Raw genomic sequence first — 27812 nt, forward strand, 5'->3', positions numbered from 1 at the left:
CCAGAATGAAATTTCACTCCATTTGAAAACTTCTGCCACTGTAACTATTTTGTTTCATTTTTCTTCCCACTTTTGGTCAAGAAGACTTTATTGAATCCCATGATTCCTGGTCCAGGGTCATCCCTGGGAGTCACGTCCCACACTGCCAGGAAGATTTATACCCCTGGAAATCATGGCCCATGTATGGGGGGAGGGCAGTGAGTTTACCTGCAGTGTTGGCTTACAGAGAGAGGCCACATCTGACCAACAAAAGAGGTTCTCTGGGGGTGACTCTTAGGCACAATTAAAAGTAAGCTTAGCCTCTCCTTTTAAGTAACAAGCTTCATAAAGGCAAACCCCAAGATCTAAGGATTGACCTACTACAATGGTAATCCCCAATGCTTGTGAGAATTCCCCAGGTGGGGAAGTTTAATATTTTAAATTTTTCCCCAGTCTCTCAAGGGGACCTTGCAAATTTATTTCATTCCCTGTCCAAATTACTCTGGGATTGTTCTAGTTTGCTAATGCAGCTGGAATGCAAAACACCAGAGACGGATTGGCTTTTATAAAAGGGGGTTTATTTGGTTACACAGTTACAGTCTTAAGGCCATAAAGTATCCAAGGTAAAAAACACATCAGCAATCAGGTACCTTCACTGGAGGATGGCCAATGGTTGTCTGAATGCCTCTGTTAGCTGGGAAGGCATGTGGCTGGCATCTGCTCTGAAGTTCTGGTTTCAAAAAGGCTTTCTCCTAGGACATTCCTCTCTAGGCTGCAGTTCCTCAAAAATGTCACTGTTAGTTGCACTGGGGATATTTGTCCTCTCTCAACTTCTCTGGAGCAAGAGTCTGCTTTCAACAGCCATCTTCAAACTGTCTCTCATCTGCAGCTCCTGTGCTTTCTTCAAAGTGTCCCTCTTGGCTGTAGCAAGCACAATCCTCCTGTCTGATCTTATATAGTGTGCCAGTAATTTAATTCAGACCCACCCAATGGGCAGGCCAACACCTCCATGGAAATTATCCAATCAGAGTCATCACCCACAGTTGGGCGGGGCACATCTCCATGGAAACACTCAAAGAATTACAATCTAATCAGCACTGATAGGTCTGCACACACAAGATTATATCAAAGATAATGGCGTCTGGGGGATATAATACATTCACACTGGCACATTCCACCCCCTGGACCCCAAAATGACATTATCTTTCCATATACAAAATACATTCATCCCAAGACAATATCACAGAAACTTCAATCATTTCAGTTACAATAGGCATGGTCAGTCCTAAGGCATAATTCCCCTCTAACTGTGGACCTGTGAAACTTAGAACAAGTTATGTGCTTCCAATATACAAAGGAGGGACATTCATAGGATAAACATTCCCATTGCCATAAGGAGAAACTGAAAGGAAAACAGGGTTAACAGGACCAAAACAGTTCCTAAAACCCACAGGACAAACTCCATTGGATTTCAAAGTCTGAGAGTTATTTACAGAACAATGTCGCATCCTTGGGGCTTGAGAAAGAGGGAGTCTAACACTTCCTAAGGGACTTTGTGGCAGCCCTTTCCTCTCCAAATGCTTGGATGAGTGCTCCAACATATCCACACATTGGGGAGACCACCTTCTTGGCCCCACCCTCCTCAAACATCAGGGCAGCACCCGGATTCCCTTCCATCTCCGGGGCACACACTTCAACCCCTTCAGAACAGTGGGGTGGTGGCCAGGCTCTCCCCAGTCCCCTGGGAATGTGCTCCACCCTCTTTGAGGCCTGAGGTGGCAAACCTTTCCTGAACATCGAGGTGGAAGGCCCACCCTCAACCTCCGGGGCAAACTCACCCTTTCCATACATGTGGGCTGCTCCACTCTCCCAGCCCGAGACCTCTTGACTCCAGACCTCAACCTCCATGGCTCTGTCTTTGAAGAATTTTTTCCTTCAATTTGTTCCTTGTCTGTCTCCTCCAGTCCAGACTGGCAATGGCTCTGTCTATAAAGATCTCACAAAAATTCTGTTGGCTTCAAATGAAGCACACAAGGGTCAAAGCTGTCAGACAACAGGACTTTCCACAAAGCCTTTCTGCTTAACTCCTTTTCCAATCTTGGCTTGTACTGAAATGGCGGCTGGGTTCCATGTTTGGTACATCCTCACATTGGGCTGTAGCTTCTGGGATTCTACCCCCTGGAAGTCCTTAATTTTCCAAGCCATCAGCTTCTGGTTTCTTTGAACCCAAGAGTTCAGTTCTAAGTTTATCTCCCTCTGCTCGCATTTTACTATAAGCTGTAAGGAGAAGCCAGGGTACATCCTCCACAGGTAGTCTGGAGATCTCCTCAGCTATGTATTCCAGGTTGTCACTTTCAAATTCTTCCTTCCATCTGACACCAGGACTCACTTTTGCCAAATTCTCTGCCACTTTAAAACAAGGATCACCTCTCTTCCAGTTTGCAACAACACATTCATCATTTCTGTTCAAGGCCTCATCAGAAGTATCTTTAGAGTCCATATTTCCACAGTCTCTTCAAAGCAGTTTAGGCCTTTTCTATCAAGCTCCTCACAGTTCTTCCAGAATCTTCCCCTTATCCATTTAAAAAGCCATTCCAACATTTTGGTATTTGCAAACTCAGCAACAAAAGCACCCCACTTCTCTGGTACCAAAATCTGTTCTAGTTTGCTAATGCAGCTGGAATGCAAAACACCAGAGATGGATTGACTTTTATAAAAGGGGGTTTATTTGGTTACATGGTTACAGTCTTAAGGCCATAAAGTGTCCAAGGTAACACATCAGCAATCGGGTACCTTCACTAGAGGATGGCAAATGGTGTCCATAAAACCTCTGTTAGCTGGGAAGGCACGTGGCTGGCATCTGCTCTGAAGTTCTGGTTTCAAAATGGCTTTCTCCCAGGACATTCCTCTCTAGGTTGCAGTTCCTCAAAAATGTCACCCTTAGTTGCACTTGGGATATTTGTCGTCTCTCAGCTTCTCTGGAGCAAGAGTCTGCTTTCAACAGCCGTCTTCAAACTGTCTCTCATCTGCAGCTCCTGTGCTTTCTTCAAAGTGTTCCTCTTGGCTGTAGCAAGCTCACTCCTTCTGTCTGATCTTATATAGTGCACCAGTAATTTAATTCAGACCCACCCACTGGGCAGGCCAACACCTCCATGGAAATTATCCAATCAGAATCATCACCCACAGTTGGGTGGGGCGCATCTCCATGGAAACACTCAAAGAATTACAATCTAATTAACACTGATATGTCTGCCCACACAAGATTACATCAAAGATAATGCCATCTGGGGGACATAATACATTCAAACTGGCACAGGGATGTATCAGGGTTTCATGCTAACCTGTACAGACCAATCCGAACTCAATTCAAGGTTCCAAGTAATTACGGTGTTTGAGTAAACTGACCATACAAGTTACGTTACATAGCATGCTTCAGAAAATATAGATACTCCTCCAAATAAACATCTCTTCCTTTGGTCTCACACAGAAGTCAAGGTTTTAAAACACAGTCAATATCATCCTTTTCCCTTTAGTATGCTTTATTTTAGTCCTGGCCAAGTCCATTTTGTTCATATCTCTAATTAAAGTCTGATTTCCTTTTCAGCTTCTTTAACATTTGCTGTATGGGGTAATGCTGACATTAATAGCTGCCAAACTCTGACTCTGAGTCTCAGGTGTCACACAGATACCCAAAGTTTCAGGAACTGACCATGTTATACACAAACAGCTCAGCATGTCAGAATTTAGAAATAACCATTACAATTCATGAATAGATGTGACTGCTCTAATTGCTTACAAACTAGGAACCTTTACCATAAGCCTTCCCCTGATAACCTATGCTCTCAGATTCAATTCTTAGAGTCTGCACATTATAGTTAGCCCATATTAGTGAGGTATTATAATGTTTGTCTTTTTGATTATGGCTTATTTCACTCAACATACTGTCCTCAAGGTCCATTCACCCAGTTCCATACCTCACAAATTCATTTCTTCTTGCCACCTCTCAATATTCCATTGTATGTATACACCACAGTTCACCATTCCATTTATTCATTGATGTAACCTTAGGTGACCTCCATCCATTGTGAATCGTGAACAGTGCTACCATAAACACCAGTGTGCAATGCCCATCCATGTTCCTGCTCTCATTTCTTCCAAGTATATACCCAATAACAGAGTTACAGCACCATATGGCAACTCCATACTTAGCTTTGTGTGGAACCACCACAACGCCCTCCAGATGGGCTGCCCAATTCTACTACCCTACCAACAGTAAGTAGGTGCATCCCTCTCTGTATTTTCCCCAGCACTTGCATCCCTCTGCTTCGTTTTTAAACAGTTTTATTCATGCACCATATAATCCATTCTAAGTAAACAATCAATGATTCCTGGTATAATCACATAATTATGCATTCACCACCACAATCTATATGAGGACATTTCCATTTCTTCCACAAAGAAAGAGGAAAAGGAGAAAAAAAGGAAGAATAAAATTATAAAAGATAGAAGAAAAAATAAAAATAAAAATAAAATAAAATACAATGAAAAGGTCAGACAACAAAAAACAACACCAATCCCATATCACTCCCTTATATCTCCCTCTTACAGACATTTAGCTTTGGTATATTACCTTTGTAACAATTAATGGAAGCATTTTGCAATGTTACCATTAACTATAGACTCAGTTTGCATTGATTGTATTTTTCCCTTATACAATCCAATTTTCAGCACCTCGCAATGTTGACATTTGTTTGTTCTCCCTCTTTTAAAAATTTTACTTGTATTTGTACATTTAATTACCAACTTTGACCACTCTAGGTTTTGCTAAGTTATACAATCCCAGTCTTTATCTAGTCTTTACCTTCTATCTTTCCTTCTGGTGTCATACATGCCCCTAGCCTTCCACTGTCAACCATACTCACACTCCTCTTTGTTCAGAGTACTTATAATATTGTGCTACTGTCACACAGTATATGGTATCAATTTCTGGATCTATACAATCAATCCTGTTGAACATTATATATTCCTTCAGCATCAAGTGCCCATTTTCTAATTTCTTTCTATCTCCTGACAGCCTGTGTTCTCAACTTTAACTCTCAAATTTCATTCATCAATGTTAGTTCATACTATTGAGTCCATAGAGTATACATCCTTTGGTTTCTAGCTAATTTCACTCAATGTAATGTCTGCTGTCTACCATTTTGTCTTTTGGATTTTATATGTCATATCTTATTTTTATTTCTCTGTCTCTCTCTCTTTTTACCCTTTCTACTTTCTTCTCCAAACCTCTCTCTCCTGTCTTTTCCTATCTGCCTGTAATGCACCCTTTAGTATTTCTTGTAGAGCAGGTATCTTTTCCACAAACTCTCTTGGTGTCTGTTTGTCTGAAAATATTTTAAACTTTCCCTCATTTTTGAAGGACAGTTTGCTGGATATAGAATTCTTGGTTGGCAGTTTTTCTCTTTCAGTATCTTAAATGTATCCTGCCACTGCCTTCTCACCTTCATGGCTTCTATTGAGAAATCTGCACATAGTCTTATTGAGTTTCGTTTTTATGTGATGGATTACTTTTCTCTTGCTGCTTTCAGAATTCTCTCTTTGTCTTTGACATTTGATAATCTGATTATTATGTGTCTTGGAGTAGTTCTATTCAGATCTATTCTGTTTGGGGTAAGCTGGCTTCTTGGATCTGCAATTTTATGTCTTTCATAACAGATGGGAAATTTTCAGTGATTATTTCCTCCATTATTCTTTTTGCCCCTTTTCCCTTCTCCTTCTGGGACACCCATGACATGAATATTCATGTACTTCATGTTGTCATTCAATTCCCTGTTCATATTTTTCCATTCTTTTCCCTATCAGTTCTTTGTGTGTAGGATTTCAGATGATCTGTCCCCTAGTTCCTGAATCTGTTCTTCTGCCTTTTCAAATCTGCTGTTGTATGGCTCCATTGTATTTTTCATCTCTTCTATTATGTCTTTCATTCCCATAAGTTCTGCCAATTGTTTTTTTCAAACTTTCAAGTTCTTTTTTATGTTTACTCAATGTCTTCTTTATATCCTTCATCTCCTTTGCCATATCTTCCCTCAACTCATTGATTTGATTTTTGAATTGATTTAGCATATTTTTTCAAAGATCTTTAGTTAGTTGTTTCAACTGCTGTATCTCATTTGAAGTGTAAGTTTGTTCCTCTGACTGGGCCTTACCTTCATTTTTTTCTAGTGTGAGTCATAATTTTTTGTTATCTAGGCATCTGGTTTCCTTGATTACCCCAATCAGATTTTCCCAGACCAGGCCTCCAGGTCTCAGGAAGAGGGTGTAATCAGTATCAAGGTTCCCTAATGATGAGACCCAGAAAGCTGTCAGACTTTCGTATGAGGCCTGTAGACACTGTGCCTTTCCTGCCCTGCAGGTGGCACTTGTCAGCCCAGAGCTCCCCACTGGTGTCAAGAGGTGCATTGCCTTTAATTCTTGGTAGACCCTGTTCCTGCTAAGGGCTGAGAGTGTCAGAAGCCAGGCTTAAGCTCTGTGATGGTTGGGTTCATGTGTCAACTTGGCTAGGTGGCCTAGCTGTCTGGTCAAGTGGGCACTGGCCTGACGATTGCTGTGAGGCTATTTGAGGCTGGTTAATAAACCAACGGGCTGGTTTGTCGGATCATCAGTCAACTGACTGCAGCTGACTGATGACTCATCAAGGGGCGTGCTTCCACAGTGAGAGAATGCAATTGGCTGGATTTGGTCCGGGTGATCAGTTGGAGGCTTATAAGCTGGACGGTTAAAGAAACCTTCACTTCTTCTTCAGCTGCTCAGTGAAGCTTTTCCTGGGGAGCTCGTCGAAGTTGCCAGTTCGTTTCCTGAGGAGTTCGTCAAAGTTGTCGGTTCGTTTCCTGAGGAGTTCGTCAAAGTTGTCGGTTTGTTTCCCGAGGAGTTCGTCAGACGTCTTCCTTGGAGTTGACAGCTTGTTGACAGCTCTGCAGAATTTGGACTCGTGCACTCCCGCAGTTGCGTGAGTCACTTTTACAATTTGATAATAAGAGACATCTCTCATTGATTCTGTTTCCAAGGAGAACCCTAACTAATACAAGCTCTTTCTGTTTTTTTTTTCCCCCAGGCCATAGGGTCTGAGTTCTCTGAAGGAGGGCAGCCACTTGAGCTGGGCCCCACCTCCCCCTTTTCTGAGGGAAGATAAGCCCTTTAGGGATTTATCTCCTACATTTGACTTCTTCCTTTGTCTCTCTAACTTAACTCCACCCTTGCCTGTGTCAGTGCTGACAAATTGAAAACGTCTGAGTCTTTCTCTAATGAGCTACTTAGAATGAGAGAAAAAAAGGGGGGGGATGAAAGAAGTCTCCTTTTCAGATCCATTCCCCAGCCCCCCAGCTACCAGTCAAGAGCCAGAGTTGGAGCCTGTTCTATGTGTCCCTTTTCTTGGCACACAGCCCTTTTTCCATATTCTGAGCTCGGATGACTCAAAAAGCCTCTGTTTTTATTTATTTATGTATTTTTTTTTCTGGCAGCCCTTTCCTCCTCTTTGTCAGAAGAAACCTCTGGGTTCCTTTCCTTCTTGCTCCATGTTTATCTGTGCTTGTAGCTTGTATTCAGTAGTCCAAATTCATTAACTAAAACCACCATTGGAGCTTGATTGAGCTACCTTCCCTTCTTCTAGTAGACTGCTTCTTTTTCCCACAGGGAAGTGTTTCAGCTCAGCCTGTAGTGCCAGTGGGGAAGGGGTGCCAGCACCACAGTTACTTACATTTCTTATGCTGTGATCTCAGCCATTCCACCCATTCCTGACTGGTGTAAAATATTTTTCTGGTCACAGATGTCCCCCAACAGTTGTTCTAGACTATTTACTAGTTGTTCCTGGATATATGCTAGTTGTTCCAGAGGACTTACTTCATGCATGTTATTGAAGCTAAGTTGGTATCTTTCAAATTAGTAGGTTATAGATGTTAGTTATGTAATATAAACACCAAGGTTACAACAAAGAAATTATTTTAAAAATATACAGTAAGAGAAATGAGAAAAGGATCAGTAAGATGCATCATAAAAGATCAATTATACATAAAAGGATGTTGCAATAAAAGAAGTGAGAGACCAAAAAAAGATATGACATATAAAACCAAAGGAAAAATGGCTGAAGTAAGTACTGCTTTTACAGTAATAACACTGAATGTTAATGGATTAAACTCCACAATCAAAAGACACAGGCTGGAAGAATGGATGAAAAAGCATGATCCAACTATATTCAGTTTACACGAGAAACAGCTTAGACCCAAAGACACAAACAGGTTGAAAGTGAAAGGATGAAAAAATATTTTATGCAAATAGTAACCAAAAAAGAGCTGGAGTAGCTATACCAATATCAGACAAAATAGAATTTAAGTCAAAAGCTGTTATGAGACATAGAGGGACACTATATATTAATAAAAAGATCAATCCACCAAGAAGAAATAACAATCATAAATATTTATACACCTAACAATGGTGCTCCAACATGCATGAAGCAAATACAGACAACACTGAAGGGAGAAATAGACACCTTTACAATAATAGTTGGAGACCTCTATACACCACTCTTATCAATAAACAGAACATGTAGACACAAGATCAATACAGAAACATATAACTTGAATAATACGATAAATGAACTAGACTTAACAGACTTATACAAAACATCACACCTCAAACAGCAGGATATACATTCTTCTCAAGTGCACGTGGATCATTCTCCAGGATAGACCACATGTTGGGTCACAAAACAAATCTCAATAAATTTTAAAAGATTGAAATTATACAAAGCACCTTATCTGACCATAATGGAATGAAGCTGGAGATCAATAACAGGCAGAGAACTGGAAAATCCACAAATGTGTTGAAGTTAGCACACTCTTAAACAATCAGTGGGTCAAGGAATAAATTACCTTGGAAATGAGTAAATATCTTGAGGTAACAAAAATGAGAAGACAATATACCAAAAATTATGGGACACAGCAAAGGCAGTGCTTGGAGGGACATTTATAGTCCTAAGTGCCTACATTAAAAAAGGAAGAAAGAGCTAAAATCAAAGACCTTACTGGACATCTGGTGGAACTAGGAAAAAATAGCAAAATAAAACTGAAGCAAGCAGAAGAAAAGAAATAGCATATATTAGAGCAGAAATAAATGAAGCAGAGAATTAAAAATAAAAACAGTAGAGACCACTAACAAAACCAAAAGTTGGTTCTTTGAAAAGATCAATAAAATTGGCAACTCCTTATCTAGACTGACAAAGAAAAAAAGTGGGTAAAATAAATAAAATCAGAAATGAAAGGGGAGCATTACTACAGACCCCACAGATATTAAAAACCATCATAAGTAGATACTACAGATGACTGCATGCCAATGAATTAGAAAACCTAGATGAAATGGGCAAATTCCTGGAAACATATGAACAACATGTACTAACTCTAGAAGAAATAGTAGATCACAGCAGACCAATTACAGGTAAAGAGAATAAACAGGTCATCAAAAACACCCCATCAAAGAAAAGCCCAGGACCAAATGGCTTCACAGGTAAATTCTACCAAACATTCCTAGAAGAATTAATACAAATCCTACTCAAACTCTTCAAAAAATTGAACAGGAGGGAACACTATCTAACTCATTCTGTGAGGCCAACATTACCATAATACCAAAACCAAATAAAGAAACTACAAGGAAAGAAAATTACAAACTCTCTTTCTTTTATGAATATAGATGCAGAAATCCACAACAAAATACTTGCAAATCAAATCCAACAGCACATTAAAAACTTATACACCATGATCCAGTGTGTTTTATCCCAGTTATGCAAGAATGGTTCAATGTAAGAAAATCAATTAATGTAAAACACAACATTAATAAAACAAAGGGAAAACAACATGATCATCTCAATTTATGCAGAAAAGGCATTTGACAAAATCCAGCATCCTTTCATGATAAGAAAACCCATAGAAACTGGAAAAGAAGGAAACTTCCTCAATATGATAAATTGCGTATATGAAAGACCCACACCTAACAGCATACTCAATAGTGAAAGACTGAAAATTTCCCCTCTAAGATCTGGAACAACACAAGGATACCCACCGTCACCACTGCTATCCAACATTGTACTGGAAGTTCTAGCCAGAAAAGTTAGAAAGGAAAAGAAATACAAGGCATCCAAATTGGAAGGGAAGAAGTAAAACTTTCCCTATTTGTAGATGACATGATTCTATTTATAGAAATTTCCAAAAAATCTACAAGAAAGCTACTAGAGCTAATAAACAAATTCAGCAAACAGCAGGGTACAAACCAACATGCAAAAATCAATAGTGCTTCTATACCCTAGTAATGAGCAATCTGGGGAGGAAATCAAGAAAAAAAAATCCATTTACAAGAGCAACTAAAAGAATCAAATATCTAGAAATAAATTTAACCAAGGATTTAAAGTACCTGTACATGGAAAGCTACAAAATTTTGCACAGAAATCAAAGAACACCTAAATAAATGGAAGTGCATCCCATGCTCGTGGATTGAAAGGCTAAATGTCATTAATATGTCAATTCTACCCAAAATGATTTATAGATTCAATGCAATCCCAATCAAAATTCCAACAGCTGACTTTGCAGAAATGGAAAAGACTATTATCAAATTGATTTGGAAGGGTAAGGAAACTGGAATAGCTAAAAAGAAGAGCAACATTGAAGGAGTCACATTTCATGACTTTAAAGTTTAGTAAAAAGCCAAAGTGGTCAAAACAGCAAGGTACTGGCACAACAATTGATATATAGTCCAGTGGAATTGAGTTGAGATTTCAGAAACAGACCCTCACATTTATGGCCTATTTTTAATGCAAGTTTCTTGAGATATAGTCACATACAGATACTCATCTAACATGTACAATCAATGGTTCACAGTATCATCATATAGTTGTGCATTCATCAGCACAATTTTTGAACATTTTAATTATTCCAAAAAATAAAAATAAAAATAAAAATAAAAATAACAGTAACATTCAAAACATCCCATATCCCTTACCCCCCACAATTATTTATTTATTTATTTGTCTTTGTTTTCTTACTCATCTGTCCATACACTGGATAAAGGGAGTGTCAGTCACAAGGTTTTCACAATTACACAGTCACACCTTAAGAGCTATATAATTATACAATCATCTTCAAGAATCCAGGCTACTGGATTACAGTTCAACAGTTTCAGGTATTTCCTTCTAGCTATTCCAATACACTAAAAACTACAAAGGCATGCCTATATAATGCATAAGAATAACCTCCAGAATGACCTCTCCACTCTATTTGAATTCTCTCTGCCACTGAAACTCTATTTTGTTTCATTTCTGTTCCTGTTTTTGGTACAAGAAGGCTTTCTCAATTCTATGATGCCAGGGTCAGGCTCAACCCTGGGAGTCATGTCCTATGTTGCCAGGAGACTTACACCCCTGCGAGTCACGTCCCACATAGTGGAGGAGGGCAGCGGGTTTATCTGAGTGTTTGGCCTATTGATTTTTGACATGGCTACCAAGTCTATTCAATTGAGAAAGAATAGCCCCTTCAACAAATGGTGCTTTAAGAACTGGATATCCATATGCAAAAAGTGAAGGTGCACCCCATCTCATACCATATAAAAAAATTAACTCAAAATGGACCAAAGACCTAAATATAAGGGCCAGAATTATAAAACTTCTAGAAGAAAATGTAGGTAATCATCTTTAGGATCTTGTGTTAGGCAATGGTTTATTAGACTTGACACCCAAAACACAAGCAACAAAAGAAAAAATAGGTAAATGGGACCTCACCAAAATTAAAAACTTTGGCCCATCAAACAACTTTATCATGAAATGAAAATACAACATATCCAATGGGAGAAAATATTTGGAAACCACAAATATAAGAAGTGTTTAATATTCTGAACAATAAAGAGACAACCCAATTTCAAAATGACAAGGCTTATATAGACATTTCTCCAAAAAGGATATACAAATGGCTAAAAGGCACCTGAAAAGATGTTCATCATCACTAGCTATTGGGAAATACAAATCAAAACCACAATGAGATATCATTTCACACCCATTCACATGGCTACTATTCATTAAAAAAAAATTACAAGTGTTGGAGAGGATGTGAAGAAATAGGAGCATTCATTCATTGCTGATGGGACTGTAAAATGGTGCAGTCACCGTGGAAGACAGTGTGCCAGTTCCTCAGAAGTTAAGTGTAGAATTACCATATGACTCAGAAGTCCGATTTCTAGGTATATACCCAGAAGAATTGAAAGCAGGGACTCAAACAGAAGATATTTGCACATCTATGTTCATAGAGGCATTATTCACCACTACCGAAAGATGGAAGCAACCCAAGTGTCCATCAACTGATGAATGAATAAACAAAGTGTGGTATATACATACAATGGAATATTATTCTGCTTTAAAAAGGCATGAAGTTTGGGTTCATGTGACAACGTGGATGAACCTTGAGGACATTATCTTGAGTGAAATAAACCAGACACAAAAGGACAAATGTTGTATGATCTCACTGATATGAAATAATTAGAATAAGCAAACTCACAGAGTCAGAATCTAGAATATAAGTTACCAGGGACTGAATTGGGGGTAGGGAATGGAGAGTTGATGCTTAAGTGGTACAAGATTTCTGTTTAGGTTGAGTGCAAAGTTCTGGGAATAGATGGTGGTGATGGTAGCACAATACTGTGAGAGTAATTAACAGCACTGAATTATATATGTGAATGTGGCTAAAATGGAAAATTTTAGGTTATATATATGTTGCTAGAACAAAAATTAAAAGATAAAACATAGCACTGTATAATATAGTGAATATTATTGTAAATGATGGAATATAGTTATCAGTACAATTACCAAAATGTTCTTTCATGAATTATAACAAATGTACCACACAAATGCAAGGTGTTAATAATAGGGTGGTATATAGGGAAAAATACACCTTAATGTAAACTATGGACTATAGTTAGTAGTACAATTTTAATATTCTCTCATTAATTGTAACAAAGGTACCACACTAATGCAAAGTGTTAAGATTAAGATGAGGGGTTTGGAAAGGCTGTATTTTATACATGACTTTTCTGTAAACCTACAACTTCTCTAATTAAAAAAATAAAAAATACAAGATAGCACGTCACACCTACTAGGAGGTTACCATTAAAAAGACAGGCCATAACAAGTGTTTGTCAAGGATGTAGAAAAGTTGGAACACATATATATCTGGTGGGAATGTAAAATGGTGTAGCTACTTTGGAAAACAATATGCCAGTTCCTCAAATGGTTAAGCACAGAGTTACCATAGGATCCAGTAACTCCACTTCTAGGTATGCACCCAAGAGAAATGAAAACACATTCCAATAGAAAAACTTGTACACCAATGTTTGCAGCAACTTTATTCGTAATAGCTTAAAGGTGGAAACAACCCAAGTGTCCATCAGCTGATGAATGGATAAACAAAATGTATATCTGTACAACAGAATAAAAAGCATTACAATAGAATATTATTCAGCCATAAATAGGAATGAATATAATAACCACCACCGAATTATACAGTTTAAATTGGTGTAGTTATAATATATGAATTATGTCTCTATAAAGCTGTTTAAAAATGGTCAAAAGTCTTGAACAGAAATGTCACCAATTAGAATATAATGTCACCAATTAGAATATAGTCAAATTCATTAGCTATTAAGGAACTGAAAATTAAAACCACAATGAGATAACATTAAACATCTATTAGAATGGCTGAACAAAAATACTGATAATACCAAGTATGGCAAGGATGCCAAGCAACTAATACTCTGCCAGTCTATCAGGTGGCAGTCTGAAAGACAGAAACCAGAAAACTTGTCTATGGTTAACCTCCTATAATTTTCCTTGCAGGCAGAAGCAGTTTGCAGACAGCTAAAAGAGTGTAAGAAACAATTGAGTCAAAGCAGCCTGAGGCCAAGGATTACTGGATTTCAAAAATAACAGAGGGCTCCAGGGATGGGGAGAAAGTCAAATTCATAGGGAATAGAGGTAAAATTCAGATTTATGTAAAGGGGGCATTCCTAAGGCCATGATCTAACCCAAGTCCATAAGGACAAGACATAGGCTCAGAAAAGATAGAAGGCCCTGCATTTCATATTTGTCTTAGACTGATTTTCCTAAGAGGAGGTCTAAATTCTGAAGGAGAGTACCAGCCAACACAGAGTCATATTGCAAGGAGAGTGAAAGGTGTTTTTGCTTTGGTTTGTTTTTGTTACCTCCTGGCACTCACTCTGTCATATTGCTAGCTGGATGTAAACATGAGGAATAGACACTTCAGGGACTATATACCAGAATTTACACATTAAAATATTAAAATGTGCACTGTACCACAAATATTACAAGACAAACAAAGAAACAGGGAATGACGTACCATCCAAAGGACCAAGACAAAAATTTTAAAACCATCAAAAAAAACAAAACTTAGGACATACCAGACAAAGACTTTTAAAAAATGGTCTTCAATATGCTCAAGGAAATAAAGGAAAACACAGAGAAAGAACTAAAGGATAACAGAAAAACAATTAATGAACAATACAAGAATCTCAATAAATATATAGAATTTTTTAAAAGAACCAAATAGAACTGTTGGGGCTCAAGACCACAATAATTGAAATGAAAAATTCCCTAGAGGGTTTCAACAGAAGATTGGAGCTGACAGAAGAAAGAATCAGTAAACTTGATGACATGGAAATTGAAATGATTCAGGATAAGGAGCAGAAAGAGGATAAACTCAATGAAAAGTATTCCAACACATAGTAATCAAACTGTCAAATGCCAAGACCCAAGAGAGAATTCTGGAAACTACAAGACAGCAACATATTATGTACAAGGGAGTCATAATAAAATTAAATACAAAGTTCTCATCAGAAACAACAGAGGCATGAAGGCAGCAAGGTGAAACATTTAAAGTGCTGAAAGAAAAAAATGCTAACAAAGAATTTTATATTCAGGGAGACTGTTTTTCAAAAGTAAGGGTGAGATTAAGACATTCCTAGATAAACAAAAGCTAGGGAATTTGTAACCATTATACCTGCCCTACAAGCATTACTAAAGGGATTTCTTCATACTGAAAATAAAGGACACTAGACAGAGGATCAAAACATTATTAAAAAATAAATTTCTCTGGTACAGTTAATCCTAAGGATAATTACAAATTTCAGTACCATTATATTATTATTTTTTAATATGAAACTTCACTTTTTACTTCTTACTGATTCTAAAATGCAAATGCATAAAAAGTAATGATAAATATATTGCTAGGGACATATAATATATAAAGATATAGTTTGTAACAAGTACAACAAAGAGGTGGGGGGATGGAAGGATATAGGAACAGTATATGTGTATTCTGAAGTTAAATTGGTATCAAATCACACATGATTTGTATAGACTTAGGATGTTAAAATGTAGACCCATGGTAATCACAAAGAGAAGATATGAAAATATATATACAGAAATAAATAAGAAGGGACTCAACATGTTGCAATACAAATAAAATTAATTTAAAAGTTGACATTAATGAAAGAAATAAGGAATGAAAAATAAGGGACTTAGAAAGACCAGGTAGCACAATGTTAGAAGAAAGTAATGTATTATCAGTAGTTATATTAAATGTAAATGGACTAAACTTGCCAGTCAAAAGGCAGAGATTGGGAGAATGGATTAAAAAGCATGACACAACTATATGCTGTGTACAAGACACTCACTTTAAACTCAATGACACAAGTAGGCTAAAATTGAAAAAGTGGGGAAATATATATACCATGCAAATAGTAAACAAAAGAAAGTGTGGGTAGCTATAATAATATCAGATGAAATAGACTTTAAATACAAATTTTGTATGACGGACAAAGAAGATCACTATATACTAATCAAGACATAATAATTATAAATTTATATGCATCTAATGGCAGAGCCCAAAAATATATGAATCAAATATTGACAGATTGGGAGGGAGATACAAACAATTCTAGATTAATGGTAGGAGATTTCAATGTATCACTTTCAGTAATGGATAGATCATCTAGACAAAAGATCAATATAGGAAATAGAAACCTTGAATGATATTATAAACCAACAAGACATAAGATATATATATATATATATATCTTATGTCTTGTTGGTTTATAATATCATATATATATATATATATGCAATAGCAGCAGAATACATATATACATATTATTCCCTAGGGATCATTCTCCAGGATAGACCATATATTAGGACACAAAACAATTCTCAATAAATTCACATATATTGAAATCATACAATGTATCTTCTCTGACCACAATAGAATAATGCTAGAAATCAATTACACAGTGAGAACTGGAAAATTCACAAATATGTGTAAAATAAACAACATACTCTTACAATGAATAGGTCAAAAAAGAAATCACAAGGGAAATTAGGAAATATCTTGAGGCAAATGAAAATGAAAATGAAACATAGCAAAACTTATGGGATACATCAAAGACAGTGCTGAGAGGGAAATTTATAGCTTTAAGAGCTTACATTAAAAAAGAAGAAAGATCTCAATCAGAGACCTACCAAATAACTGGAGTACCTCTAAAAAGAAGAGCAAACTAAACCCAAAGCAAGCAAAAGGAAGGAAATAAAGATTAGAGCTGAGATGAATGAAATATACAATTAAAAAAAAAAAAAAGAGAGAAGCAATGAAATGAGAGCTGGCTCTTTGAAAAGATCAATACCATCTACAAACCTTTTGGTAGACTTACAAAGAAAAAGAGAGGATGCAAATTTAATTAAAATCAGAAAGAATTGAGGGGCTGTATACCAACAAATTAGGTAGCCTAGAAGAAACGGACAAATTCTTAGAAAAACACAAACTACCGACACTGACTCAAGAAGAAATACAATAACCCAACAGAACAACATCAAATAAAGATATTGAATCAGTAATCAAAAACCTCCCAAAAAAGAAAAGCCCAGAACTACATAGAATCACCAGTAAATTTTACCAAATATTCTAAGAAGTATTAACACCAGTCCTGCTAAAACTTCCAAAATATTGAAGGGCAGGGAACCCTCCCTAACACATTCTGTAAGGCTAACAACACCCTATACCAAAGTCAGATGAAATATCACAAGAAAATAAAATTACAGACCAATATCCTTTATGAATATGGATGCAAAAATCCTCAACAAAATACTATAAAACTAAATCCAATAGCAGATTAAAAGAATTATACACCATGATCAAGTGGGATTATCCCAGGTGTGCAAGAGTGGCTCAATATAAGAAAATCAATATAGTGCACAACCACATTAATAGAACAAACAATAAAAACACACAATCACCTAAATTGAGTCAGAAAAGGTTATTTGACCAAATCCAGCACTCCTTCTTGATAAAGCAGTTAGAAAACTAGGAATAGAAAGAAACTTCCTCACCGTCGTCAGGTGCATTATAGAAAAACCCACAACAAACTTCAAGCTCAATGGTGAACGACTGAAAGCTTCCCTCTAAGATGAAGAACAAGACAAGATAGCCCACTGTTACCACTGTCATTCAACAATGAACTGGAATTTCTAACCAGAACCATCAGGCAAGAAAAAGAAACAAAAGGCATACAAATTGGAAAGGAAGAGGCAAAACTTTCCCTGTTTGCAGATGACATGGTCCTACATACAGAAAGTCCTGAAAAATCCACAACAAAGCTACTATAGTTAGTAACTCAATTCAGCAAAGTGGTCAAAACAGCATGGTACTAGCACAAGGACTGACATATGCACCAAAGGAATCAAATTGAGAGTTTGGAAACAGACCCCCACATCTGTGGCAAATCAAATTTTGCCAAGGGCGCCAATTTCACTCAATAGGGAAAGAATAGTCTCTTCAACAAATGGTGTTGGGAAAATTGGACATACATTTGCAAAAGAATGAAGGTGGACTCCTACCTCACACCATATATAAAAATTAATTCAAAATGGATCAAAGGCCTAAATATAAAAAGCAGGACTATAAAATTCCTAGAAGAAATGTAGGGACTCATCTTTAGGAACTTTTATTAGATAATGATTTCCTAGATTTTATACCTAAATCACAAGCAACAGAAGGAAAATACATAAATAGGACTTCATCAAAATTAAAAAGTTCTGGGCATCAAAGGGCTTCATCATGAAAATAAAAAGACAACCTACAGAATGGGAGAAAATATTTGGAAACCACATACCTGATAACAGTTTAATATCCAGAATATATTAAGAAATCCTCTGACTCAACAACAAAAAGACAAAAAAAAATCAATTAAATACTTGGCAAAAGAAATGAATAGACATTTCTCCAAAAAATATATATATAAATGGCCAAAAAGCACATGAAAAGATGCCAGACATCAATAGCAATTAGAGAAATGCAGATCAAAACCACAATGGGATACTATTGCACATTCCCTTGAAAAATAACAAGTGCTGGAGAGGCAGTAAAGAAATAGTAACACTCATTCATTTTGGTGGGAATGTAAATTGTCACAGCTGCTGTGGAAGACAGTTTGGCGATTTCCTCAGAAGTTAAGTATAGAATTACCATATGACTCTGCAGTCCCATTTCTAGGTATATACCCAGAAGAATTGAAAGCAGGGACTCAAACAGAAGATATTTGCACATCTATGTTCATAGAGGCATTATTCACCACTGTTGAAAGATGGAAGCAACCCAAGGGTCTATCAACTGATGAATGGATAAACAAAGTGTGGTATATACGTACAATGGAATGTTATTCTGCTTTAAAAAGGCAAGAAGTTTAGGTTCATGTGACAACGTGGATGAACGTTGAAGACATTATCTTGAGTGAAATAAACCAGACACAAAAGGACAAATGTTGTATGATCTCACTGATATGAACTAATTAGAATAAACAAACTCACAGAGTCAGAATCTAGAATACAGGTTACCAGGGCCTTGGTTGGGGGTAGGAAATGGAGAGTTAATGCTTAAGTAGTACAGAATTTCTGTTTAGGCTGACTGCAAAGTTCTGGGAATGGATAGTGGTGATGGTAGTACAACATTGTGAGTGTAATTAACAGCACTGAATTATATATGTAAATGTAGCTAAAAGGGGATATTTCATTTTATATATATATTACTAGAATAAAAATTAAAAGAAAACATAGGACTGTATAATACAGTGAACACTATTGTAAATGACAAATGATAGTTAATAGTACAATTATAAAAATGTTCTCTCATGAATTATATAACAAATGTACCACACTTACACAAGGTGTTAATATTAGAGTGGTATATGGGAAAAAATACACCCTAATATAAACTATGGACTATAGTCAATAGTACAATTTTAATATTCTCTCATCAACTGTAACAAAGGTAGCACACTAATGCAAAGTATCAACAAAAACAGGGTATATGAGAATGCTGTATTTTTTACATGATTTTTCTGTAAACCTACAAATTATCTAATTCAAATTAAAAATACAGTCTTGAAAAAAATGTGGTATATAGATATGATAGAATATTGTTGTGAATGTGATGAAAAGGGGAAGTTTAGTGTCATGTGTGTCACCTGAAGGAAAGTTAGAGGATATAACATGGGATAGGATAACACAGTGAATACAATGACTGTGTTCACATACAATAAACACAATGACTGTGATTAACTGTATAAATATTAAAAAGTTCTTTTATGAACTAGAACAAATGTATGGCACTATTACAAAGGGCTAATAATAGAGGAGTATATGGGAAAAATCTACCCATTGTAAACAGTAATGTTTTAATACACTTTCATCAACAGTATCAAATGTACCACACCAATACTTATGGATCAATAAATGGGGGCAGGAGGGATTAGTGGTAAGAGAGGATTTGGGTTTTCTTTTTTCTTTTATTTATTTTCTGGAGTAATGAAAATGTTCTAAAATCGATCATGAGGATGTATGCACAACTATGTGATGATAGTGTGAGCCATTGATTGTATACTTCGGATGGTTTATATGGTGTGTGAATATATTTCAATAAAATTGCATTATAAAAAAAAGGAATGAAGTTCTGATACATGCAACAACATAGATGAACTGTGAAGATGTCATATTCGGTGAAATAATCCAGAAACATAAGGACAAGTATTATATGACCTCACTGTTATGAAATAATTAGAGTAACAAATTCATTGAGTCAGAAACTGGAATGTAGGTTACTGGAGGCCAGGAGGATTGGTGGATGGAATGGGAGTTAATGCTTAAATTATAGTTTCTATTTGGGGTGATGGAAAACTTTGGTACTGGTGGTGATGGTAGCACAGCATTGTGAATTGAATTAACAGCACTGAATTATATATTTGAATGTGATTTACAGGAAAAATTTTAGGTTGTATATATGTTGCTAGAATAAAAACTATAAAATAACACAAAACCGTAGCACTGTACCACACAAACAAGAAAATCTAATGTAAACCATGAACTGTAGTTAATAGTACAATTTTAATAATATTCTCTCATCAATTTTAACAAATGTAGCACACTAATGCAAGGTGTAAATAATAAGGGGTTATATGGGAACTCTGTATTTTCTGCATGAAACCTACAACTTCTCTAATAAAAAAACAGCTGGGATTTGAAGGAAAGAGGAAAAATTGGCAGGAGGAGTGTTGTGGTATGAATGGACTTTTTCAGACAAGCATAAGCTGAATGGATTAATCACCAGCAGACCCATACTATAAAAAAAAATTTTAATCCTTTAGGTAGATGGAAAATGATAACAGATAGAAATATGGATCTACACAAAGGAATGAAAATCATATGTCCACACAAATACTTGTACACAAATGTTCATAGTAGCTTTATTTGTAAGAGCCAACAACCAGAAATAACTCATTTAAATGTCCATTGGCTGCTCAATGGATAAACAAATTCTGATATATCCATACTATGTAATACTACACATCAATAAAAAGTAAAAAACTAGTTGGACATGCAACAACATTGATGAATCTCAAATTAAACATGGTAAGTAAAAGAAGATAATAAAAGTACATACTCTATGATTCTATTCCTATAAAATTATAGAGAATGCAATATAATCTGTAGCGATAGAAAGCCAATCAGTGGTTGGCTGGAGATAGGTTGGGAAAAGGTGGGAGGGAGGAATTACCAAGGGGCAGAAGAAAGCTTTGAGGGTTATTAGGTACATTTATTATTTTGGTTGTGGTGATGGTTTCATGGGTATATACACACATCAAAACTTTAAAAATTAAACACTTTAAACATTCAGGTTTTTTGTCAATTATACCTCAATTTTTTTTTTTAAAGGAGAGGGCTATCTCCCACCTGGTGATGGTTTCTTAGTTTTTCCCAGTTAACAAGACACTAACATCAAAATAATCAAAATTGACATTAAAGACATTAAATATTTAGACATATTATGCAAGTTCCCTGACAAAGAAAATGGCTTTTCCAAGAGATCCTGTTTTCTTTTTTTTTTTTTTTGAAAGATAAGATAAACATTTTTATTCAGTAATTTTTTAGGCATAGAATCCTAATTGTCTAAATAGAGTATTCATTTTTAACCAAGCTATTATCTGAATTTGATCACCAGATACATTTTACATAATTAACCAGGCATAACAAAAGTTTATATCTATATTATGGAACGAAGTTGTGAGTAGGGTATTATGAGACCTACTCTACATGGAAGGAAACAGAGGCTCAGGGACTTTGAGTTTGCAAATTAGCCGACAGCGGTATACGGCAGCATCAGAACTCTCATGAGGGCCTCCAAGCTCCAGAATGAGCGTTCCAGGCACAACAAGTCTGCCTCTGGCATTGGTTAGCATCCTTCCTCCATGACCTATCGCCATCACCCACGGCTAAGCATTTCCATTACTCACTGAAGTTTTATGTTCCTGGCATCAATATGGGAGCAGTTGATTAACTATTGCTTATTCATATTTTCCCCCTTTTTGAAGAGCTATTTCCCAACAATTTTCCTAGTATTTATCACTTATTTTCTCTTCCTCTCACATCCTAACTCCAATTCATCAGTGAGCTCTGTTGGTTCCACTTCCCTAATATATCCCAAGTCAATCCATTTATCTTTATCTCCACTATACTGCTCCAACTCAAGCACCATTGTCTTTCTTTTTTTTTTTTTTTTTTAACTTTTTATTTTGAAATACTTTCAAACTTACCTGATGGCTACAAAAATAATACAAATCCCATACAAAGAACTCCAACATATACCTACCATACAGATACCCAGGTCCACCAATTTTAACATTTTGCCACATTTGCCATATCATTCTATTTACCCATCTATCTGTCTGTCTGTTTATATATTTATCAATACATTTTTGAACACTTGAGTATATACTGCATTCACCATGCTCCTTCAACACTTAATATTGCCATGTACATTTTCAAAGAACAAGGATATTCACTTATGTAACCACTTTAAGTTCAAGCACTATCATCTCTTGACTTTTGTCTGTGATATGAGTTGCACATTTTCCCTAATTTTTCATTTGTCTTTAGACTGCTTTATGTTTTGGGGTTTTATTCCTTTCTTTTCACCTGCAAGTATTTTGTTTTATATGATCAATTTATTAATCTTTTCTTTTATGCCTTCTGGACTTGGAGTAATATTGAGAAATTTCTTTGCTAACTGTTGATTCTAAATCAACAATCTTAAAAGCCCAAGTAAGATCTAGAAAGTGTATTGCATTTGATTACAGACAAATTGTAAACTAGGCCACTCTGCACTTGAACTACTACACTCAAGTCAAGTTAGTACCATAGCGTTGCCTCAGTTTATCTCCAAACTTGTAAGTTTATCTACAGCTTATAGTCTAAGACCTCTTAAAACACAGAGCTGCTCCAAAGGAATACACCTACCCTCCAATCTCTCAACCTTCAAAGTGGACTAAGGGAGCAATACTCAAAATCCAACAAACTCTATAGAGTATGATTCTTTTTATGCAAGTGATCAAACTTGGGCTTCCTTGATTTTAAAAGTATTTCAGAAATGCTGATCCCTTAGTGTATAACCTGATTGGTCTCTGGAATAATGCGTATCTCTGAGACACCTGAAACTCAGAGCTAGAGCTCGGCAGATATGAATGTCAGCATTAGTGCATACAGCCACTGTTAAAAAAAAAAAAAAAAAAAAGCTGAAAAAGAGCCCAGACTTCAATTAGTGATATGAATGAAGTAGGTCTGGTTAAGACCAGGGCAAACCAGGCCAAAGGGTAAAGGTTAAAACTGACTGTGTTTTAAAACTCCAATTTCCATATGAGACCAAGGGAAGAGATGTCTATTTGGTACAGGATCTAAATTTTCTAAATGGTGCAACTCTATAGTTGGTTTGTTTAAACACCACAATTGCATAGAACTTTAAATAGGAAGTGAGATATGGTAGGTTAGTATAGGCTGGAGTGAAATAGTGACACATCCCAGAGTAATTTGGGCAGATAATAAAAAATATGTTTACAGCCTCCCCCTCCCCAGCCCCGAGGATCTGGGGGAAGGTGTGGAAGTGTTGGACATCCTTACCTGGACTAGTGTTGATGTTGTCACAAACATTAGGACTGGCGGTTTGATTTGATGAGCTCTCGAGCATGGGACTTGCCCTTATGAAGCTCATTACCACAAAGGAGAGTCTAAACTTGCATGTAATGGTGCCTAAGAGTCTCCCCCTGAGTACCTCTTTGTTGCTCAGATGTGGCCCTCTCTCTCTCTAACTGAGCCACCTCGACAGGTGAACTCGCTGCCCTCCCCCCTACATGGGACCCGAATTCCAGGGGTGTAAATCTCCCTAGCAATGCAGAATATGATTCCCGGGGATGAATGTGGACCCGGCATCGTGGGACTGAGAGTATCTTCTTGACCAAAAGGGGGATGCAAAATGAGATGAAATAGTTTCAGTGGCTGAGAGATTTCAAATGGAGTCGAGAGGTCACTCTGGTGGACATTCTTATGCACTATATAGATAACACCTCTTAGATTTTAATGTATTGGAATAGTTAGAAGTAAATACCTGAAAATACCAAACTCCAACCCAGCAGTCTGGACTCCTGAAGACAAGTATATAATAATGCAGATTACAAGGGGTGACAGTGTGATTGTGAAGACCTTATGGATCACACCCCCTTTATCTAGTGTATGGGGGGATGAGTAGAAAAATGGGGATAAAAAATAAAGGACAAATGGGGTGGGATGGGGGGGATGGTTTGGGTGTTCTTTTTTCACTTTTATTTTTTATTCTTGTTCTTTCTGATGTAAGGAAAGCGTTCAGAGATAGATTGTGGTGATGAACGTATAACTATGCAATCATACTGTGGACAGTTGATTGTATACCATGGATGATTGTATGGTGTGTGAATGTATTTCAATAAAACTGAATTAAAAAAAAAAAAAAAGTATTTTGGAAATACTTTTGCCCATAGGCAGAAAAAAAATACTGCTATTAAATCCATCAATTTATAAAAAAATTTCTAAAACCATCAACAAAATAGTTAATAGCTAAATCTGTAGAGAAAAGACATTATATCTTGTTTCAAACAAGCTATTAAAATTATAAGATAATTAGAAAATTTGAACATAAACTGAGTGATAATACTAAGGAATTTTTGTTAATTTAAATTTAGGTGTGATAGTGGTAATATGGTTATGTTTTCTTTTTTAAAGATTCCTTAGCTATTGGAGATACATGCTGAAATGTTCATGAATAAAATGATATAATGTCTAGGATTTGCTTAAATGTATCCAGAGATGGTAATATATATGAAACATTATTGACCATGGGTTAAATTTATTGGATGTGGGTGACGGTTCACGGAATTTATTATACTATTTTCTCAATTTTTTTGATTTGTTTGAAAATTTCCATAGTAATTTTTTAAAGACAATATGTTAAGTATGTAGATTAACTCCTTTTTTTATTAAAATTTGTGAATGCACCTATGGGTCCTCAATGGAGGCTAATTAACTAAACACCCATGCCCAACTCCTTCTACAGAGGCTGAGACATCTGGATATTCATTTTCCCAGCATTCTCTGAAGCTAGGGATGACCATGAGACACAACTTTGACCAATGAGATGAAGCAGAAGTCTGCTGGGATTTCTTAGAAAATTTGGGAAACCTTTTGCTTTTCAGAGTAAAGAAGCAAGTGTGACTGCCTTCCACCTCCATTTCCCAGCTTTGAATAGGAAACAGGTTCTGAAGCAGTAGAGCCATATTGCAACCAGAAGGGAGCTAAATTGAAGTGTAAAAACTAGGCCTGCTTTCACTGAGACACTGAACCTGCTGGTGATAACCTTCAGCCACGTATCTCCAAACCTCTAGCTATATTAGAAATAGACACACACACACACACATATAAAGTATAAATGTATAATAAATCCCTATTTATTCAAATCACTGCATCATGTTTTCTGTTGTTTCCATCCAAACTTCTTAATTATCTAATCAGTTATATAGAATTTCTTGTATAATAAAATTTCTGGTCTCCATGATGAAGCAGTGCTAATATCTGTTGCTAACTGAAAAGTTTTCATTAATTTGAATGGATACCAAAATACCATTTTAAAAACATTCTACTTATAGTCCTTAAGCAAAGTTGGATCATCTCACGGAAGTATCTGAGAGCCATTTAAAAACTATTTTTAATGCAATTATTACAAAGTTAAATGAACTATTGTTTAATTAATGAAGTCATTAATTAATGACTAATTAATGAAGCATTCTCTTCCTGGCCCAACTTTCATAACTAACAATTGTACTTTTTTTCAAGTTCCTGACTTCAAGGTATTATAAGTCCTAGTCTTCCTCAGCAAGATGGCAAGAGCTTATGTGTCATGGGCTTTAAGGAATTGCCCGATACAGGGCACAGTCCCATAGCTAAAACTATACTTCTTCCCCCAAAGTTAGCTAAACTCTCTCAAGTCAAATGTCATCCCCTCTAAGAAGTTCCCCCAAACTAAGCAAGATGCCAGACTTCACATCTGTCCCAAATTCAACCAGTTTAAGTGTGTGTTTAAACAGAATCTTAGTTACAGGTCAAAACTAAATACTATCCAATATTTATGGGAGAGAAGAGCAATCACCAGTTCTTTGGTGTTCATTTTCATTTAAAGGCTAAATATCCCTATGTTTTGGGTAAGACAGTCTGTGAAAAATCAGGATGTCTAGCAGAGTAGTAGGCACTTAATAAATGTTTGCTAAATCAATTAATTAAATGTGTTAATTAGAGTTCACAATGAGATTGTATTTCACATTATGAGTGCCAGCACTGCCAACACTACTATGCAAAAAATAACCTTTCCCAAAATTCAAAATATTATGTAAATGTGTACAATTGTCCTTCATGAGATAATCAACTACACATCATTCTCCAGTGATAGCATATATCAACAAATGACTTCATTCATTCATTCATTTGCACACAAAAAAGCAACTACTGTTTATGTTGTGATGTTCCACCCCCAACTAATATCTCTTAGAGCAACTCCATGTCTCCAATAATAGTGAGGACAACCAGCCCATCTAACACAAGCTAGATGTATGAATGATGTCCTGTTACCTTGGGATGCACTGAGCTCTGGTTTCAGACTGGGTTAGAATCCTTACTCCAGCATGTTCCCCTTTGTCACCACAGACAAGTTTCTTAATGTCTCTGTGGCTTGGTTTCTTCGTCTGTAATATAGGGATGATGATAATAGTAGCTACCTCGTAGGGTTTTAGCAAAGAATAAAAGAGATTATAATGTGCCAGAAAGGTAGTAAGTGCCCCATAAAAGTTGTACATTATTATTATTATCTGGCTCTAGCATTGCACCATGATCAAAGCTTTCTGTCCATCTGATCTGTTATAGTCAATCCACAGGACATCTCAGCAGCAGTTATTACTCAGATCAGTTCACAGGCAGCTGACAGCCCAGTGCCAAAGAGCCCACAAGGTCCTCAAGTTCTATGACGAGGCTGTGAATCAGTCACGACAATGTGACACCTTGCCACAGCCTCCCCGGTTGCCCAACACATGTCTCATCCATGACAAGGTCTGTGCACGTGGATCACACAAAATCCAGCTGGTGTAGAACAAGGTCAGGACTTGCCACATGAGAATTTATATTCAGCCCAGCCCTGATACATGCTTTGGGGAAAATCACTTTCCTTCCCAGTCTCCATTTCTCCATCTGGAAAGTTGAAATTATACCTAACCTCATTGTAAAGGATTAAATGAGGGAACCCAAGTAAGAATACCTTTTAAATGTAAAATATTTTGCCTCTTGGGTGTTATCATTTATCTTTGTATCACCAACTTCACTAATTCAAATCACATTCAGTTTATTCCTGCCTGTTTCAGGCACTGTACTAAGCTCTAAGGGCATGGAAATGGATAGCATACAGTAGCCAGGATTGACTAAATATTTGCATAGTATATTATTTGTTGGCTTATCAATTAACGTTGTTGAAAATATCTGGACTGGAGAACTCAGACCCAGTTTGAAAGAGATTTATGATACAATATTCCATTTTATCATGACACACATGTTGGTACCTCTTCTCGGCACCCCCACTATGTGCTTACATCTGTCATGGCATTGAGCATGTGCTGCTGTAATCATGAGTCCCTGTGAATGCTTCCTGTATATTTCTCCCCTCTAGACTCTAAGTTTCCTGATGGTAGACCCCATGGGTATTGTATTTTGGTTGTTGTTTGTTTTGCCTTGTTTTGCTTTGTATCTTCAGTATATAGCACAGAGAATTGCATAAAGTAGGCACTTAGTAAAC

At 36.5% G+C, this 27812-nt stretch overlaps 1 pseudogene; it reads left to right on the plus strand.

Moving 5' to 3' along the window:
* The window catches only part of LOC119526223, a 63293-nt pseudogene extending 36178 nt beyond the window's left edge, over positions 1-27115 (plus strand).
* The last annotated feature ends 697 nt before the right edge of the window (positions 27116-27812 follow it).

The sequence above is a fragment of the Choloepus didactylus genome, chromosome 1 (assembly GCF_015220235.1).
Source record: "Choloepus didactylus isolate mChoDid1 chromosome 1, mChoDid1.pri, whole genome shotgun sequence".
NCBI lineage: Eukaryota > Metazoa > Chordata > Mammalia > Pilosa > Megalonychidae > Choloepus > Choloepus didactylus.